The sequence below is a fragment of the Lycium ferocissimum genome, chromosome 11 (genome assembly GCF_029784015.1).
Source record: "Lycium ferocissimum isolate CSIRO_LF1 chromosome 11, AGI_CSIRO_Lferr_CH_V1, whole genome shotgun sequence".
In the NCBI taxonomy this organism is placed as follows: Eukaryota; Viridiplantae; Streptophyta; class Magnoliopsida; order Solanales; family Solanaceae; genus Lycium; species Lycium ferocissimum.
Genome location: NC_081352.1, coordinates 34799587 through 34821001, shown reverse-complemented (window position 1 = coordinate 34821001; position 21415 = coordinate 34799587).

The window sequence follows — 21415 nt, the reverse complement described above, 5'->3', positions numbered from 1 at the left end:
GCAAAACACCGGAATATAAATATTTTATATAGAACTTAATATTTTTTTTCGTATACAATAATATCGACTCATTACATCAAGTATACATATACATTTAGATCGTCGTTTTAGAGATTGTAAAGTGCTCCGAAGTAAGTTTGAAAACTTTTTATACATATACATCTAGATTGTCATTATAGGGTTCTAATTAATATAGGACGTCGCACGAGTTATTATTAATCGACAATAAATACTAAAATAACTAATTATCATTAAAAAAATAATACCCCAAAATGAAAACTTTTTATACATATACATCTAGATCGTCGTTATAGGGTTCTAATTAATATAGGATGTCGCACGAGTTATTATTAATCGACAATAAACACTAAAATAACTAATTATCATTAAAAAAATAATACCCAAAAATATATATAATATTAACATAAAATGTACATTTTATTTACAAATATACAATCTCCTAAGCGCCTAAGGATCCTCCTAACCCCACCACCCTCACTATCATCAGGATCCTCTCTCCTCCTCTTAATGACAGGATGATTTATGGCATGATCATCTTTTCTTCCTTTCTTCAGGCCCTGGGTGAAAATATGCTTCCGTGGGGGAAATCTAGCCTACACCTGAGTAGCCTCAGTAGATGCCTCAGGAGATGACTCAATCGGAGGAGACTGGACCACAGGAGCAAAAGAATGAACCTGAAATAACATATAAACAATTTAATTTAGATTTATCATAAACTAAACATGAAATAACATATAAATAATTATTTAATAAATTATTTCTTTGTAAAAAAATAAACCTGTGCGTCAACGGCCTCTCGAGATGCCGGTCGCGGCTCCTTAGCCGGCTCCTCAAAGGTCTCCGAGCGCTACCCGAGCCGTGGGCTGGAGGTGGAGACGGGTCAATCTGAACAAGTGGTGACGGGTCCACAAGCGCAGAAGAATGAACCTATAATACATGTAAATAATTTAGTTTAGATTAATAAAATAATTAATTAATACATTATTTTATTGTAAAAAAATAAACCTGTGTGTCAACGGGCTCCTGAGATGGCATGTAAGAGGGCTCCTGAGCGGCCCGCGGAGCCGGAGATGTAGATGGTCTCGTAGGCCCGGCTGTAAAACGAAGAAAGTAGTCATCGAAAATAATATCCAAGTCCTCATCTCCGCCTCCCATATGTAGATCACCAACTGGCACCTGTGGAAATGATGACCAAGGATCATAATGTGGGACCATCTCTGGCGTATATCCAGGTCTCTGTGAATTCGACGGGATAGCTGTAGCCGACGGAGCCTGCCGGGCTATATCGTCAGGCTCATCTGCTAGACCTGCGCCACCCCGACCACGCTAGCCGCATCACCTCTCGGCCACCGACCACCTCTATCGGCCCGCCCACGCCCACGCCCTACCACCCTCAGGAACACCCTCTGGTACATCCTTATCGACACGATGCCACTCCTGTGCCTGTGTCATACCAGTGTCGGTAAGATGAACTATCCATGCTGCATATGCCGCTATCCCGGGGTCGGTGGACTCCGTAAGGGGAATGCTTTCATGGCGTATCATCAGAGTCATCCGTAGCTGCATATATTTGCAAATTTTAAGAATTGAATAAATTCGTAAAGTAATACATAATAAGACGACGATTGAAGAAACTTACCAGCGCCTCATACGCTCCTGAGAGTGATGCATATCCTCGGCCATCAGGACGCGGTGTCACACCCCAACCTTAGTAAGGTGTGACTGGCACTCGGTACCCTACGGGAATCGAGCGAACCAAACTATAACTCACGTACAAGCCCAAAAGATAACATACTTACATCTTCAAACTAATCTCGAGCGAACGTGCCGGTAAGGCTATCCATAATAATGATACAACATAGTATAAGTCGAGATAATTATAAGATATCTAACTGTGCATATCTATCTAAAGTTGACACCCAATTTTGTCCCGCCTTCCCTAAAGTATCTATTTACGCTTCTAATATTTTGGCAATTTAAGAGATAATTATTTATATATTTTTTTTTACTATAATTATTAGCTTTTATTAATACCGGCATTTCATTATTCTATTGCAGTTACTAGATATCGTTATTTTATTACCATTACCACTACCACTATTTCAATTATTGTTGCTATTATTTATTAGTAGCATAATTAACTACTCACTATTTTATAGCATAAAATAATTATTTTGATTCATTTAGAAACTCAAAGAAGCATTTAAAGAGGGATTGGGCCGTCCAATTTCAGCCAACTTGAAGCCCAAAATAATCAGCCCAACGACCCTATAACCCGGCCCACTAACCCATTAAATCCCCAAACCCTTTTCATTCCTCTTCAAACGCTGCCAAACCAAACGAACCCTAAGCCGCACCCCCTCCTTCTTCTTTCTCCATTTTTGGCCAAACCCTAGCCTCCTTTAGCCACGGACAGAGAAAGTCTCATCATTTCGAGCAAGTCTGAAATATCTCGTGCTAAGGGTGCTTTTTGACTACAAATCGAATTCGGATTGGTGGGTTCAACCGAGATTTCTTTTATCATTTTTTGTTGTTGTACAAAGCTTTAATTGCTTTTGTTTTCTTCCTCTTATGTTCTGATTTGTTACTGGCATCTTTGACGTTCGGATTTGAACAAGAGTGTTTGAAAAATAATTAAAACCCCGCCCAAAAATTTCAATTTTCAAACCCTAAAAAACCCTAGTCTAAGCCCTATAAATATGGGCTTCTTAACCAGTTGAGGGCAGCTTGGGGAGCCGCCGGGAAAACCACAAAAATTAGAGTTTTTAGTTGCATAAATTCCCTAGAAATTAAGATCTGGTCAGCCGCCCAAATTTCTCTAAAATATTAGCTGGCATAATTCCTTCTATATTGATTCAAAATACTACGCATTTTATTCCCATTTTGCTACCTCGAATTCGAGTGCGCGTAAATCCGGAGGTTTATAGTGTTCGAGTGGATATTGAAGCCCCGCACCCACTTCGCTGCACCCGAAGAAGGTCAGTGAATCTTCCCTTTTTGTTATCTTGAATTTATAGTTGTTTCCCACTTGGCTGTATTCTAGGATGTTATTATGGTAGCTTTTAATTATTAGTTCAATAGCTGCTTATGTGTGTTAGTTGTCGTTCTTATTTAGTTATGTTCGTTAATGGTTTCAAGCATGTTTAGGTGTGTTAGCTTTTAGCATTGTTTCGGGTTCAGCCGTATTGTACTGTTTAGTTGGTAATCTAGTAGCTATCATGTCATTAGCCCAATTTTGTTACACTTTAGTTTGATTTAATCCATGTTTAAGTATTACTGCATTGTTAGGCTTAGTTCATACTCTTAAATGGCTCATGTGATCTAATCACAAGCTCACTTCTATTACTTTTCTATTGTATTAGTTGATTGATGCACGATCAGTTTGGAATCAAATGCTTGTGAGGTCTGCGTGAGGTCTGTCCTGTTAAAATCATATATATTAGGAGTTAGAAAGAATAGGATCTAAGAGATAATAATGATGTACAAACCCTGGGAGGATGGAGTAGTATTTGTCTTTTTACCAAGAACTTGAATTCTACCAGTCCTGTGTTCTCCTATGTTTCACAAAAGGAAGATAGGATGCTAAATCATTTATCTGATCCTCAAAACAAACCTGCCTTGGCTAAAATTCTAATCACTTGCCTATATGCGAGGTTATACTGTATGAGTTGAAACTGGAGGATGTCCCCTATTAACGTGTGAACTCTGATTTTCTGTTCATTTCATCAAAGATATGGCTAGGACACTCTCATATCTCCCCTCACCTTCTCTCCTCTGAATCCTTAGTTATGGGTATTCGCTGGAATGATTCAAACAGTCAGCTGCTATTTATGAAGATGTCGTTAAAGTTCCATGTATTCGTTTCTCTTGTTGACTGTTGGTTCATGCATGTGGGAATTTGTCCCATTCTGATCTAAAAATACTAAGCATATCCAATAGTCGTTTTAATAGAATGACTAATTTACTTAACTAATTCATCCCCGTAATTGGCATACCTGCCAATCTGTTTACTGCCCCTGTATTCTCGAATGAGGCACTCCGTTGATTAAAATCAGAACTGAACATAACTGGGATTGAAATCTATACCAACAACTAATCATATGGTCTGGTGGCTTGTTTGTTTCTATTTTGGTCCTTTGATGATGCCTACATAGGGTTCTTTGTGTGTTAAACGACTTAGCATGATTGCTCTTTCCTATGTCTTCTCTTATAGGACTGAATTGCTGTAGTATACCGAGGGTATATACTCATATACACAGAGTATATGCAACTCCGTATATTTATCTTAACATGTATATGAAGGTATATCCAGCGTATATTGAATGTATCATCCTAGACAGTTAATTCTACTATTAAGTGTTGATAATTTTGGGGAATTCCTCTCTTTGTTCACTACGCATCTGTTAAAAAATATTGAGCATGACCCTACTTGGCCTACGTTTATTCAGTGATCATATAGGCTTCAGTTGTTTCCTTATCATTGTCTTATTTGGGGCTTGAACATTTCTCTAAATTGTTCTGTTGTCGTGTTATATGCAAATTCAATTTGCGTATCTAGTTCTTCATTTATGTCTTGGTCCTTTATTATATACTAATTTTTTTCTTTCTTTTTATGCATGACCACCGCCTACGAGTCCGAGGGACTCGCTCTTCTCCCGAATTCGGTGTTGGGCTAAAAGCCCAATGCAATCTGTCATCTTTGCTCAAACCTTTGTCCACAGCAAAATGGAAAATAAAATTCTGGGCCGAGGCCCAATAGCGGAAACAGTCCACAGCAGTTATTAAAGTTGTTATTGGGCCGAAGCCCGGTGAAGACCCCTTCGAATGCGGCATTTTAACCAAAAAAAAAAAAAACGTGGGCCGAGCCCACTCCCACCAAGCCAAAGACAATCGCGTATCCGAAAGTGGGGCTGAGCCCATTTTGATATCATTTGCTCCTTGGTTTCATTTTTATGCATTTGATTTGTATTTGTTGATTAACCTTTTACTTGTTTGTTTCCTTAGCTAAATGAACCCTAGTAGATTAGTATGGAATTTAGCTCTAGTTAAAGGGTAGTTAATTTAAGAAAGACCGATTAATTCCATAAGCTTCATTTTCCTTTTATGTCAAAACATTTATAGCATCTAGTATTTATTTTACTTATTAATTTGCAAATAGCGTAACTATGTACTTGAGTCAATGGAATCATATTTTATTCTTACTATCTTAAAATTTCAAAACGCTACTAATACACAAATATAAATTCAAGAACTTTTTTAATTTCTTCAAGATTTATCAAATTATACATATTTTAGCCGAATACAATGTCATGACCCAACCCCGTAGGCCGTGACTAGTGCCCGATCTGGGCACCCAAACACACCTATCAAACGCTATCACAAATTGTGTCAAACACATGCAAGTATATAACAGAAGCCGACAAGGCTATGTTTCAATTTTAGATAATTTCCAGAAAAATTTCGGCAGAGTTTCCTTTGTTTTACTGACTATCCAAAATAACCTTGCGTACGTAAAATACCAACGAGAGGCCACGCGGGGGCCAACAAAACATCATATATACATATGCGGACCGGCCGCCGCGGCGAATGGGATCGCCCAAACACAACGTATCCAAACGCAACCGTACAAAAGTAGGCACAACCCACAAACATGTCCACAGACCTCTAAACAGACAGACAGAATCAGATGACGGGACAGGGCCCCGCCGTACCCATGAACAAATATATACAAATGCATGAACGAATATATATACCAAAAGTATAAGCTCCGGAATGAGAGGAGCACTCCAAATAGCAGAAGAGGGTGTCCTAAACAGGTGGATCACCAAACTGTGCGTCTGTACCTGCGGGCATGAAACGCAATTCCTTCGAAAAGGGGTCGCACGAAATATGTACCGAGTATGTAAAGCGTAAAAATGTAATGTACAATCCGAGATCAAATCGAAATAGAGGTACGAAGGTAAATGCATTTCCAAAATATCAAATGTTACTTCAAAATATAAGTCATGCATAGGGCACGGTGAAATATGGTCGCCGCCCGTCGATGGCGCCATAACACAAGATAACACCGAAGGTTTCAAATCTCCGAATCTCCGTCACATATCACACACGCATATCGCCATACACGCACGACGCCAAACATAAGTGGAACCCGGCCCTCGAGCGAGGAGCTCGGTGAACCATAATCACAAAAGATAACACCGGAATGTATCATAACGCGCACGACAACGAACCGGCCGGGAACCGCGAACGATATCATAGTAGGCACGAGCGGAGTAGTGAATAATCATATGCATAAAATCGTTATCATAAATCCAAAAGATAAGTAAAATAGTCATAGTCGAAATCGGAATAATAATTGTCACTTTTGTTTCAAAGGTTATCGAATTCACATAAAAGGGCATCGCGGGACCACACGACGAGTATAGACCTCGAATCGAGCCCGCCTATGAAAAACATACTCAAGATATATCATACAAACTCCTACGAAAGTTTCAAAGCATTCCGAGCTTTTCTGAGAAAGTTATGAGCGTTTGTAGTTTTTGAATCGCTAATGAATAAGTTCTTCAAAAAAAATCAGCTTTTAAGTAGCCTTTGCAAATTATTAATTCCAAGGGTATAAGGATCAACGTTATGGCATATTAGCACAAGGATACCAAGGAAACAAGTGCAAATCATATACAAGCTCGGATTGCGAGAATAGAGTTTCCTCGAGGCTTGAATCATAGCCTAATTTAACTAAGACATGCCAGAGAAAAGAGAGGAAGGTTACTTTACATACCTCAAACGCTCTCCAAAATGATCCAAACTCAAGCTAATCCAAACTATGATTCGGGTTGCCCACGATCTAAAAATAAGCCATAAAATGCCAAACATTAGCTAATGACTTTTAGGCCTTAAATTCTAAATTCGCCCTTAATTCTACAGAAATTTGGGCAGCATTTCTCCTGTAAATAGGCTACCCCGAGAATTTAACTCGGCCATATCAATAAACAACAACAACCAACCTAACAACATCAACAACCAACCCGAAAGACAAAATAACAATAATAGCTTTCTTTTTCCTTATTCAACAACTTACATAAATTCAATTCGACGACTTACCTTCAAGCCAAAATCGACGCTTATACATTCACATACTAACCCAAACCCCTACCAACAATATTTAAGGACATTCTAAGCAATTCACACAACATTTTCAATGATCCAAATTTTCCTCCAAGCTACCCGAAGCTTGACCCCAAACCAAAACTGCCCTCTAACTTTTTCTTCATTTCCAAATCATGGTTTGTATCCACAATTTACATTCTAACAATGCTATCTCATCAATATACCAATTACATTAAATATACAATAACCTCCAAAACAGTCCGCAACATTAACAACATCATTTTGAGTGAATGACCATTCATTTCCAACATAGAATTCATAGCGACGACGACTAAAACAATAAGCGATATTAATTCATCCTTTACCAAGCATTTGAGGGCTACACACGGCCACATTGTACATGAACATATAGTGATGGTTTTTATTCTCTTCTCCACTCTACAACAAGCAAACACGATACAAGAATTAATTCATCAATTCCATTTTCAACACCCATTTACACGGCTAGCTCCTCAAGCACACAACCCACTTCCAACACACTATATTCCATGATATTCATCCATATTATCATACTACAATATGCGTAAAACATTTATAACCCATAAAACAAGAGAAATTCTTACCTTTCTTCTCTACTCCACAATAGGCTAGGGTTTGCAATTGGATACAATGAATGGTTAGATGTCCCAAACAACTCTTCCACGCTACTTAGAGACTTGATAGTTGATTTGTGCCAAAGAAATAATTTTTGGAAGGCTAGAATTGATCTTGATTTTTTTTGCAACTTGGCCGTGAGGTTGGGGGTTTTCTCCTTCAACTTTTAGATATTTTTTCTAAGTGGGAAGTGAGAAAGATGAATACATGGTCATCTTTTAACTAATATGAAGTGCATTGTTGTCCCTGGCCCACACAATGTGTTGGACCAATTAAAATTGGCCACACAATGGCATCTTTGCACAACATTTTTAATTCCAATTTTATGAATTGTGGTCCCAATTTTCCCACTTGTTCCATACCAATAAATTCATGCACAACTTATATCTCAAAATAAAATCGAAGGTAAAAAATCCCGACTTTGCATCCCGAAATAGTTTTGTCCTTAACTTATCATAATTAGTCCGGATTGTTCCAATGTTCAAAAATACGGGTTCTAACATGTACTAAATAAAGTCAGAGGAAGAAAACTCATTACTTTTATGCATTTTATTTAAAAAATAAGTCTAGATTTTCTATACTACTTTACTCATATAATATAATTTATCTCAAGTTTAAATTGGCTAGTCTTTTTCATAAAAGCTTCTAATTATGTGAAATTTATTCATATTTTGCAAGTTTCAATGGCATTATTATTCCAAAACTTAGCAACATTTGTAAGTTTATTTTTGGCATCTGAAGTTTGCTTTTATGTAAGATTATTATATTTGGTACAAGCTTCTCTCTAAATAGCATTTTAAAGCCTTAGCAATATTTATGAGTATTATTTAAATAGCATCATTATATTTTTTCTCCAAAACTTTAACAACCTTTATAAGTCCTATTTTGAAATAACATTTAAAATCCTCTTTTATGCAAATTATTATATTTTTTCTAAAATCTTATTTTAAGCAACATTCTTATATTTTTCCTAAATACTCTTAGCAGCATTTCTTAGCCCTTTTTTTGAAATTTAAAGCACCTTATTTAGCATTAATTAATTAACCTAAGTTTGGCTAAGTGGCCGTGGTTAACGGATCTAGAGGATGCCTAACTCCTTCCCTTTAGGATAATTAGAACCCTTACCTAGAATTGAAAATTTAGCAGATCATTAACGGGGGTTTAGTTAGCTTCACCTTAGTTAATAATTAGGTGCCCTAATTCACCTTAAAATCAATTACGTGGCGACTCCTTAAAACTAGCAATTTAGGAATCTCCAATATGTTGTACTCTAATTTAACCCGTTTAAAATGGAAATGGGGTATAACATCTACGAGCCTCTACAAGAGTACATGACATAAAGTGGCCGGAACAGGGCCCCGCCATACCTATGCAAATGCATATGCAGCCATGCTGACTCACAGTGCAACTCCGAAGCAAGTGGAGCGCCACGACTGCCCGCCGAGTCGGTATCCTTACCGAAAGATCCGTTAAGCCGTATCTCAAGACCGCGGCATGAAACGCAGCCGCCCCCAAAGAAAGGACGTCGGCACGAGCAATGTACCGAGTATGCAAGGCGGAAAGTGCAACAAAATAGCCATACACTAAAGATGAGAAGAATAAGAATCAACCTAGCATTTCTGAACTACCGATGGAAATCTAGCATATGTATACCTACCTTTTCATCTTCTTGCGATCTTTACTAGGTCTGTATACCCTACCATAGTCCTGGTTACCTTATCATCAAACGTTATCTGAACAGGTGTTGCGGCGTGCAACCCGATCCATATATGATACATGTCTCTCTATACTCTCACATGCTTAACCATATCTATGTACAGTACTGTGCCTTTATCTTACTAATCATCCTATACTAATTGCCCAACTGATCAGTGGTAACTGCCCGACCGGCTGCAGTCCGGTGGTAATAACTGCCCGTCCGATTATCGCCCGACGGTAGAGCGCAATCGCTCGACCGATCGTGATGTAATCGCCCGACCGGGGCTCAGCCTAGTGGTAAATATATACATCTGCCTAACTGGTCGTAGACCAGTGGTAATTATAATCAATAGCATAACTAAACTTCTACAAGTAATCTCTATGCACTTCCCGTGGTCATCACTTAACCTGTAGGGTCTACATAATCACATAAGACTTATAAGCACAGCTCAGGCCATTAGTACTTCTTCCCGCTTGACTGAACATTAACCAAGTCCTAAGATACAACATAAACCTCTCTTCGAACACTAAATACCTCATTAGGGATCCTCTACTAGCACTCTATTCATGTCCTACAAAACATTTCTTAAGAACCTGTTCCTAAACTCATTGGATTATTATTATGGAACCGTTATTATGAACACGTCTCACCTTGAAGGAACAAAGTCATAAGATGAGATCAACATCAATAAATAACACCAATAGCCATGAAACAAGCTTAAGGATATCACAAGAACATCGGGAACTGTATGCTTTGGTACTTTTAGAAACTAGTTTATTGAAGATGTCATATATAGATTCACAACAAAGGAATCATGCCTTAAGAAAGAAAGGTTTAGCCTTAACATACCCTTCGGTCTTCTTAGTCACCCAACGTTTATTCTCCCAAGCTCGTATATCTACATATAAATCATTTATACTATCATTAGACTCGTTGCCACACACTTGTCTTAAGCATTTAAATGAAACCGCTTTTTGAATCTGCCGAAATTCGGGCAGCATCTCCTCTGTTTATATGCCTAGCCCAAAATCGTAATTCAGCAACTAACAATAACAACAACAATACCAACATCAATAACATCATTTCCAACACCAATATGTACCATAAAACAGCATTACATCTTTGTTTTCAACTTCCATAACTAACCAACTTACTTCACAATTATTTAACGACTTTGTCTCCGTAAATAAGCCTTAAATAATACCAAAAGAGAAAGATTCATACCTTTTTCTTGTTAAGACAGCAATATCCTCAATAGCCACACTAAAATCCACCGCAAAACAATACTAGAATCACAACCATGCATTACCCAGACATAAACTACTACTCCGCGACTTAAAAATTGCTCACTTTTTATTTCTCTCTCTCTCTTCAATTTCTGGAATTTTTCAGGAAAATCTGATGAAAAAAGGAGGTTATTACCCTTTATATAGGGGTCAAATTCGGGTCGGGTTTTCGTAGCATTTTACTATAGCGATGCTTGTAGCAAGTCGGTTGCAATCGTAGCGATCGTAGCACGCGTTTTTGCTCTGTCAGCCGAAATTGTAACGTCCATAATTCTCTACTCTGATATCCTATCGACGAGCAGTTTATTGTGTCAGAAACTAGACTCGACAAACTTCATTTTAGGCTTTTGTTTCACTTCAAAACACTTCATATGCTAAGATATATTCGCCCCTCAAGTTGGACCAAAATTTTCACATAAAACATTACCCATCCTTTCTCCAAAGTCGTACTACTCCATTTCTTTCACTCATTTCCTTATAAAACCTTTCGGTATACCCTATATACATCCTTCACTCATTAAATGTACTTAATACTGCTTGCTCCTTATATTCCAAAGTGGTTTTACTTAACTATAACTCAACGTACTTATGTTTTAAATTTACTAAGTGCTTCTCTGAAAGTACGGGGTGTAACACGCGGCGTCGAGGGGTTGGCAATCAAGGAGCGAGTGATATGCATGTACCACGTCATGTACTCATGGATCGGAGTGTCATGTCCGACCGCCGCTAGAGTCGTCATCCTCGCGTTCCATGCATCGACTTCCTGGTGCATACGCTCCCGCCATTCCTCACAGTCGATCGAACGCTCGTCCCTGGTGTAGTGGGCGTGCTCCCATTGTGTAGCCACGGGTATGTTCTGCACATGCCCAAACTGCCGTAATACGCGGTCGGGTGCGTGATGCTCAACGATGTCCATATGGATCAATGGATACCATGCAGTCCACATGTGCTCCAGCCCCCACAAAACACCTAGTGGCTGACCCAAAATCTGATCATACGGCGTCCATATAAAAGCCTATAAAAGGAATTCAACTAGTTAACAATAAAAGACTAACAAAAATAACAAACTAGTGTTAAATAAAAAAAACTTACCTCGGGCGCCGTCATGCGGTCTAACTAATCCCTAAATGGGAGAATGACATGGTGCGTCTCCACACCTCTGGTACGGCCTCGCGACCATCTCCGCACATATGGCATATCCTCAACAACATAGTCATCGGGAGGGTGAGCAACTATGGGCTGAAAAGGTCTCAACCTAGTCCACACCCATATCTGTCATAGTCATCAAAAAAATTATTTATCAGTCGTCGTTTAGAAAAAATATATTTAGTATTTTATCTACACACACTAAAATATATTACCTGAAGAAGAGGGCTAAATGCAGCGACCTCGAGCCTCTCGCCCATAGAGGCTCGATCAAATCCTCTATACATGTAAGCCAGGACAGCGGCGCCCCAACTATAACATCCCAGCTGATCTAGGTCCTCAATAAAGAGCAGATACCTAATGCCCATATCCGCACCCGACGTGTTCAGGAACATGATGCCCCCGAATATGATGAGAAGATATAAGCGAGCACGTCAGTCAACATCAGCCTGAGGCGTCGCCTCGTCAATCGGACCCTGCAGATCTACGAGGCGCAAGTGAGCATGGAGGGAGGACCGCAACAACCGACTCCGTCCACGTATATCCCTCTGCAGAGGCTCGAAACCAGTGAGCCTAGCCAACTCCTGGCGATACGGCAGCATCTCCGGAGGCTCCACTCTATACAATGCCTGTCCATCAATCTGTAGACCATAAATCACCTCGACATCCTGCAGGGTGATGGTAGCCTCGCCAGTGCGGAGATGAAATGTATGTGTCTCCGGTCTCCAGCGCTCAATCATGGCCGTCACTAGAGCCCTATCGTGCACAAGCCGACCAACCTAGATGCGCCGGTTGATATTGCCCCGACGTAGTATATCTATGACACAGGGATGTAGGGGAATAGCCTCTAGAATATCCCATGTTGACTCCTCCGAACGGGTACGGACCACTCTACTAGAGGATACCAGTGCATCCCATACATACTGGGACCTATGCTCATCTTTTTTGTAGATAAAGTACCTCTTTGTTGTCGGGGGGGGGCTCCCATGCCGTGTCCTATCTATTTTAGGCATTTAAAATTAATCATTAATACATGAAGTAAGGATTAAAGTGGCATATTTTTACGCATTTTAAATTAATCATTATTTTTTTAATTAATCTCTAATACGTAGTATTAGTTATGTAATCTTTTACCGAGAAATTATACAAAGGATTGAATCCTAAACTAAGGATTTTCAATTTCTAATTAGCAAATAAATAAATTAACAATTAAAGATATAAAGATTAATAATTAACAAATCAAAAAATTAACAATTAGCTAGCAAACAATTAGCATATAATTAATAAATAAACAATTAACTAACTAATCAAATAATAAAAAATTAATTAGCATATAATTATTAAATAAAGCGAGAAACTAGTAAATTACTAAATAAACAATTGGCTTAACAAAAATTAAATAAATAATTAGCTAGTCTAACAATTCAAATAACTAATCTAACAATTACCAAATAATAAATAAACAATTAACAAATTAACAACAACTAAACAAATAAAAAAATAAAAAAAAATAAAAAAATAAAAAAAAAAAATAAAAAACGGGCTGAAAACAGCCCTTTTGCGCACAAAAAAAAGTGCGTAAAAGTTTTTTTTTTTTTGTCCATATTCACACAATAGTAATGCTTAGGTTAATAAATAAACAATTAACAAATTAACAACAAGTGAACAAAAAAAAAATTAAAAAAAAATGAAAAAAGGGGCTGTTTTCAGCCCTTTTGCGCACAAAAAAAGTGTGTAAAAGTTTTTTTTTTTGTCCTTATTCACACAATAGTAATGCTTAGGTTAATAATGTAATAGAAAAATCGTAGTGAAATACCTAGATTAAAGCTTTGATTTTGAGTTTTGAATTGAATTATCTTGCTTTTGGGTTGAAAATCAACAAGAAAACGATGTTTTTGATTGCGTAGGACCTCGGAAAGAGACCTTTAATGGCTGATTTTCGTTTTTTTTTTTTTTTGAATTAGGGGGGCCAGTGGGGAAGAAGAAGGGTCCGATATATTCTACCTCTTTTACGCACAGATTCTGTGCGTAAAAGGACTTAGTGTAAAACTACACTTTGGTCCTTTTACGCACATAATCTATGCGTAAAGCCTATTTAGGTTCTTTTTTTTTTTTTTAGGAATTTTTACTCATTGTAGCTTCTTTTAAGATCTAATTATTAATATTAACTACCCTTTTATTTAATTATATTTAGTAGCTAATTAACTTTTCTAAATTACAAATGGTAGCTATATCAAAATTACATACCCAAACGCATATATCTTTCTTTTCTTCCAATCGCTACCCATTTCAGATTTTTCATTTCTCAAAACCCTAAAAAATCTCTCTCCCCTTCTCTCAACCACCACCACCATGGTCGCGCCGCCCCTCTTCTCCCTCTCCCTCCGTGCTCACCCCTCTCTCTCTGTCTCCCTCTCTCTCCCTCTCCCTCTCCCTCTCCCTCTGTGCTCACCCCTCTCTCTCTCTTTTCACTCTATCCAGTGAGGCGATGGCACAAATCTGGCCGTGTGCATTGTTAGTGGTGGCGGCGATGGCACTAATTTTGAGATGGCGGCGGAGAAGATGACGTGGAGGTGGAGAGATTAGGGTTTTGTTGGTGGTGGGAAGGTTATGGTTTTTTGGTGGTAGTGGTGTCTCAGATTTGGGTTTTTGGTGGTGGTGGTGTCTCAGATTAGATTTTGGTGGTGGTGGAGAGATTAGGGTTTTTGGTGGTGGTAGTGTCTCAGATCTGGCCGTGTGTATTTGTTAAAACCCAAATACAAATACATTCAAAAATCTACATCTTACAAATACACTGTTTTTGAATGTATTTATCTTTGTATTTTTTGAGTGTATTTCTTAGTGTATTTTGTTAATTTTTTCTTTGTATCTGAATGTATTTGTTGAAATCCATTCAAATACATGAAAATTCGAATATATTTGGCTTCATATGTAGTTGGAATGTACACAGTGTATTTGAAATACATCAAAAAAAGCATTGAAATACATCAAAAAAAAAATCAGTAAAATACATAAAAAAAAATCACTGAAATACATAAAAAAAGACACGGAAATACATTATAGCAAAAAAAAAAAAAAAAAAATCACTGAAATACATCAAAGCAAAAAAAAAAATCACTAAAATACATCAAAAAATAATAATATTAATATCTATTTTAATAGCTCCACCGTTAAAGTCTAAAATCAAGGATCCTTTTTTTTTTTACCGTGTTCTCATGTATTTGTTGGCAACAAATACACGCGAAAACATACACTATTTTGCTAAAATGTAGCTACAAATGGTAGGAAGTTAAAATAAGGTAATCATTTGAGTAAGTTTGCCTTTTTTTTAATGGGTCATTTTGATTCTAAAAATTTATTTTTGGTTTACAAAAGTCTTGAGCCCCAAAAAAGGTTCTAAAAGGAGGTCATACCTTGTGAATTATTCACTTTTAAAGAAATTAACTCACAAACTAATGGAAGTGATCGTAAAAAGGGTCATATGGTGCAAATAATCCTTCATTGTGGGAGAATTTGAATGACAAGCCAAACAGTGCAGCGAAAGGGAATCTACATTACCTATTTGCAATACTTGAATGCATTTGCCATCAAAAATATTATTACGTTTGTCATAAAAGAGAGTTTTAGGTACACCGATTAAAGTATCTAATTTTTCAATTGAAAACGTTCATTGTTGAAAATTTTCAGGGAAAAAGCAACCAAAAAAGTTGACATATCGAGAATATTCACATTGAAGAATACGAAAAGGATATTTAAGAAATTGTAATTAAGAAGGACCATAGAACTTCATAAATAACGATACTAGTTTATGAAATGGAGACGATAATAGAATTGCATGCAATTGTAAATATTATAGCCTAGGACCCCCCACGCACTCAAAAATTGTAATGAGGGTTGATTTTGGCAAAATATTGACTTACACCACTGAAAGCTTTAATGCCATTTGTACTCTTTCATTTTATTGACAAGACAAGATACTTGTCTAGGTGATGATTAATGCTCTTTTCCGCAACCAATCACAATTTATTTCTTTTTATTGGTATATTAAGAATTTCTTAATATTTTTCATAAACTACGTGGCTTAAGTTTGCAACGAGAATAAATTTTAATTTTCTTGGGAGTGTCTTGGGAGATTAACAAGTCTTCTTTATGTTTGTGGCCTTCGTTCGTCAAAAAATTCAGATTGATCTGCTTCCCTCTACATGTGTATGATAGTGGTTTTATTTCGCTTTCAGTAAATACCTACAGTCTTCAAAAATAGCCGAGAGGATGACATTGCTCGTTCTCCTCTTGACTAAGCTTGATAATAGGTACAAAGTCCGTCTCCACTTCGAATTCTTTATAACTTCTTTCTTTGCTAATTCGAGACTTTATTTGATGTTTAATAGTTCTGTAATGAGTTGAAGTAGACTTCATCTTAAATGAATATCTGAATATCTATTTTCCTTGATCATCCTAAAGATCTCTCCAAAAGCCGCATCTATAGTTTGAATCTTCATCATGCCATCAGTATTATGTTTCATCTTGCATGCATAAGGAGGATATCAAACTATTAGTTTGGTTTGTTTGAATATAAAAAATTGTGACTCTATTAATTTTTTAGCATAATTTCTAATTTCCTCGCATATTCAATAGGCAGATACTTCAATTCGAAATCATAATTTATTTCTCCAGACAATTACAAGACAATTCAACTCTTAAGTTATAGTATTTTCAAGTGATTTTTTTTGTAACTATTGGGTAGTAGATACTTATTGGTCCGACTCATTTGAATGCAAATAGGTAGTAGATACTTATTGGTCCAATTAATTTGAATGCAAACCCAATAAAAAATAAATACTTTTTATTAAGAATTTCCTCATTCTAGAACTTGAACCTGAAAATTTTAATTAAAAATGAAGGGACACATCTATCATAATAATCTCACTTCAAGAAAGTCCTACTAGCACAAATTCAAGGTCGTCCAGAACCAAAATGACCAAAAAAAAAAAAAAAACCTTTTAAATCAAAATACCCCAATAAAAAAAAAAGGTGATATAAATACCTTTAGCGCAGTAATTTACTGCGCTAAAGGACTTAAACGTAACGGCGCGGTTAAATCCTTTAACGCAGTAAAATACTACGTTATAGAAGAGTAATTTTTTTCTTTCTATAATGCAGTATTTTACTGCGTTATAGGAACAGTTAAAAAAAAAAAATTGGCCAACTTCATTTTTTGCAACACTTAGTGTTTTTTTTTAATACGCTGACCAACGATTAGTCGTGTGTCAAGACTCTAAAACGTCAATATTTTATATAGAACCTGATATTTTTTTCTGCGTACAATAATGTAGGCTCAATACATCAAGGATACGCAAACATTCGGATCGACATTTTGGGGGTTGAAAAGGTGCCCGAAGTAAGTTTTGTTTGAAAACTTTAGGTTTAAGTGTTCTATATACATAGACGTCCATTTTTGTTTGAAGATTTGCTATCAGTAGCTTAAAGTTTTTTGTTTTTAGGGTTTAGATTTAAGTGTGTTATTTTTTAAAGCGTAACTTTATTTCGAATATTCGCGATTTTTTGCGTTCGGACGTCCGATTTATGCTATCTTTTTTTTTTTTTTTGCAACATATTCGAAATAAAGTTACGCATTAAAAAATAACACACTTAAGGAACACTTAGTGTTATTTTCCATAAAAAGATCGCAACATCTTATTTTAATAAATCTTTTCTTTGCAACACTTAGTGTTTTTTTTCATACTTAGACCAACGATTAGTCGTGTATCAAGACTCCGAAACGTCAATATTTTATATAGAACTTGATATTTTTTTTCTGCGTACTATAATGTACGCTCAATACATCAAGGATACATAAACGGTCGGATCGTTGTTTTAGGGGTTGAAAAGGTACCCGAAGTAAGTTTTGTTTGGAAACTTTAGGTTTAAGCGTTTTATTTTTTAAGGTTTTGATTTAAGCGTGTTATTTTTTAATCAAGACATAACTTTATTTTGAATATAAATCACTAGGGGTGTCAATGGTTTAGTTCGGCCGGTTTTTTATAAAAATTTATACCATATCAATTTTTCGGTTACTCTACTATATATAACCAAAATTAAACTTTTGAAAACCGTCCCAATGAGATCGGTTTTTCTTTGGTATCGGTACAATTCGGTTAATTTTCGGTATTTTTTTAACTCACCTAATGCAATACAAAAAATAAGGATTAAAAAGTTATGGAAGAGTAATTGTACTAAAAAAATTAGTTAAAGAATTTGCAATATGAAGTTATATGTAGTTACTACCATTGCTAATTGGAATAAAAACTTAAGAATTTAGAAAAAATATAAACAAAGAGAAAAGGAGGAGAAACCAAACCTTTTCTTCTTTTGGAGCAGTTGACGATATTATTGTGTAGTAGTGTTCAAGACTTTATGTATTTTGTTTCTATAGGGTCGACAGGTAAGTTTAAGTTTTAGCTATAGCCTTCTTCATTTAAATTTATCCCAAGGATATGTAAAGCTATGTATTATAACTTATGATATATAAAATATATTTCTACATATGTATTTATTCGGTTCAGTTCGGTATTTTTTCAGTATTTTTTATAAAATAAAAAATTCACCCTAATTATTCAGTACGGTTATCGATTTATTTTAAAATCTTCGATTTTATTAAAAAGAACCTAAAAATCGGTTCAGTACGGTACAGTACGGTTTAATCGGTTGAAAAATCATTGACACCCCTAATAAATCTAATTTTAAAAAATATAGGGAGAAAACTAGTTGTAAAGTGGTCAAACTTTAAATGGTCATAACTTTCTTGGGATGTCCGTTTTACGTGATTATTTTTTTTGATCTTGTGTATTTTTTTGAGATCTATGTGGACAAATAGCCGCAAGGCGGTTTGGCCGAGCCGATTTTTAAAAAAACACTTGTTATCCTATTCAATTTTAATTTTCCCCCAAATTGGCTTGAAGTTTTTAGTTTTCTTTACTTATAATATTATGATACGCAATAGTTTTCAACGTAAAAATCCCGAGGTAATGTAGCTGTGAATGTCAATTTCACTTTTGTGGTTTCAATTTTTCAAAATAAAGCTGACTAATTTTCTCGACATATAAAGTTGACTAAAATAACCTTATAAAAATAGAACACTTAAATCTAAAGTTTTCAAACAAAACTTACTTCGGGCACCTTTTCAACCCCTAAAATGACGATATGAACCTTTGCGTATCCTTGATGTATTGAGCCAATATTATTGTACGCAGAAAAAAATATCAGGTTCTATATAAAATATTGACGTTTTGGAGTCTTGATACACGACTAATCGTTAGTAAAAGTATGAAAAAAAACACTAAGTGTTGCAAAAAATGAAGTTAGACAATTTTTTTTTTTTTTTTACTGTTCTATAACGCAATATTTTATTGTGTTAAAGGACTTAACCGCGCCATTACGGTTAAGTCCTTTACTGCGCTAAAAGTATTTATGTCATTTTTTTTATTAGGATATTTTGATTCAAAAGATTTTTTTTTGAGGTCATTTTGATTCCGGACTCTCCACAGGACTAGTTTTGTTTTGTATCCACTTTGGACAAAGTAGTTGTGCTTCAAATCAATTCTTTCTTTTGTCAAAATCAGCACACACTACTGACCGGACATGTGTACTGCTTCCACTCCAGAAGTCCTTGCTGATTTTATAAATGGCTAAGGCAGAATAATAATGGAGATATTTGTGATTACTGAATTTTGGTGAGTGGGTGACCAACCACACCTAGGTCACCACACCTAGTACCCAATTTTTTTCTTCCATTCACGTGGGGTAGTAATTTACTGACGAGTATGGTGAGATGATTAAATTATTTATCTTTAATTAAATGTGTCGAATAAAATGAAAAAAATCTTTAATAAAAAGTGATTTCCCCTTAATAGACCCTATTTGTGCAGCTCTAAATTAATCGGGCCAGTAAATTAAGATCACTTTACGAAGTAAAACAAAAGAACTACAGAAGGACTAGTTTGAAAAGAACTACAGAATGTTAGTTTGTACTTTTTTAATGCTCCCTTACATATGCATCTACAGATAAATAGAGGACAGACATCAGTAATCCCTCCATTAATATAAGAGATCTAGCTCTTGCAGTGAGTCACTGCATCTAAGTGACAACACAAAAATTTATACATATAATTATAAACCAACATTGCCGGTTTAGATCCAGATCTATAATTTATTACTTCTACTATTTATGTAACTACTACATTTTTTGTTCTTTTGTAATGAAGGATTCAAAACTTAGTATAGATAAATGGTTAATTTCACTTACTTTACCCAATACAATACAAAGTCACAAAATTATTTTTTGTTTCATTAAATTAACTCAACTACTGTGTCTCTTTCATTAATCAACTGGTAATGCCACAAGTATCAACCTTAGTTCCAGCAAATTCTGTCTAATTGACAAGTAGCCTTGTTAATGTTGACATTAAATAAAGTAGAAAAGTGGACTATGGTATTTATCAATTATTATTGTATCAATGACTACACCAACAACTGATTAAATATAAATATGTAATTTTTGCAAAAAATACCATGTTTGAAATCTAACAAAGCGGATGCCATAGTAGTTTCCTTTCAATATTAAATGCGGCCTTCTAAATGATTTAGGAACCACTATTAACGAGCTCACGTGGCATAGACGATAAGGGAGTGTGAGCTAGTAAAAGCTTAAGAAGAGATAAGTTAATAAACATCATTTTCAACCGCCAGCTATGTTGTAGCTTTTTGGTAACTTGAGGTAGTTAAGACTTTTGTTTGTGCTTGTCGTAGATGATTGAAAACTCACATCCATAATTTTAGAATGGATTCAATGTCAGAATTTAGAAGATAACTCATACCCATCACTAGTATTTAGAAGGGATTCAATGCAAAAATTTAGAAGAGTACACGTCTCATCTTAGTCTGAGAGAAAAAGAAACTAAAATTGTTAGATTAGATGGTAATTATATTTTATTTTTAGGTTTTAAACAAAATTAGTTTTTGTTCCTTCTCTTCTAAGTTTAATTTGTTAACTAATGCTTTAATAATTTTGAAAAGTTTTGTCTGTAAAATTAGTGAAGAGCATGATGATCAACTGTTAGACAATAATCATTCTTTTTACTTTTAGAATTTTAACAATATTACTTTTGGGTTTATTATTAACTGACATTTTATAATTTTCAAATGCTAAATGTTTGCTTCGTTTTACTAAGATAATTATACAGCCAAACATTTTTATAGTACTGCATTGTCCTAAATTTCATGATATATAAAATGTCGTTATGCATGTATACCTATTATTCGATATTTAGATCTCATTTAGCTGTTATAAACCAAAGTACGCAAACAATTAACTTTTGTACTTTTTATGTTATAAACGAAAATAATATACTTATAAATTTTAAAATCTCAATTGATATTCATATCTCATAAATTAAAAATTGAAAAGACTAATAAATTACTATTAAATTCATAACTAGTTGTA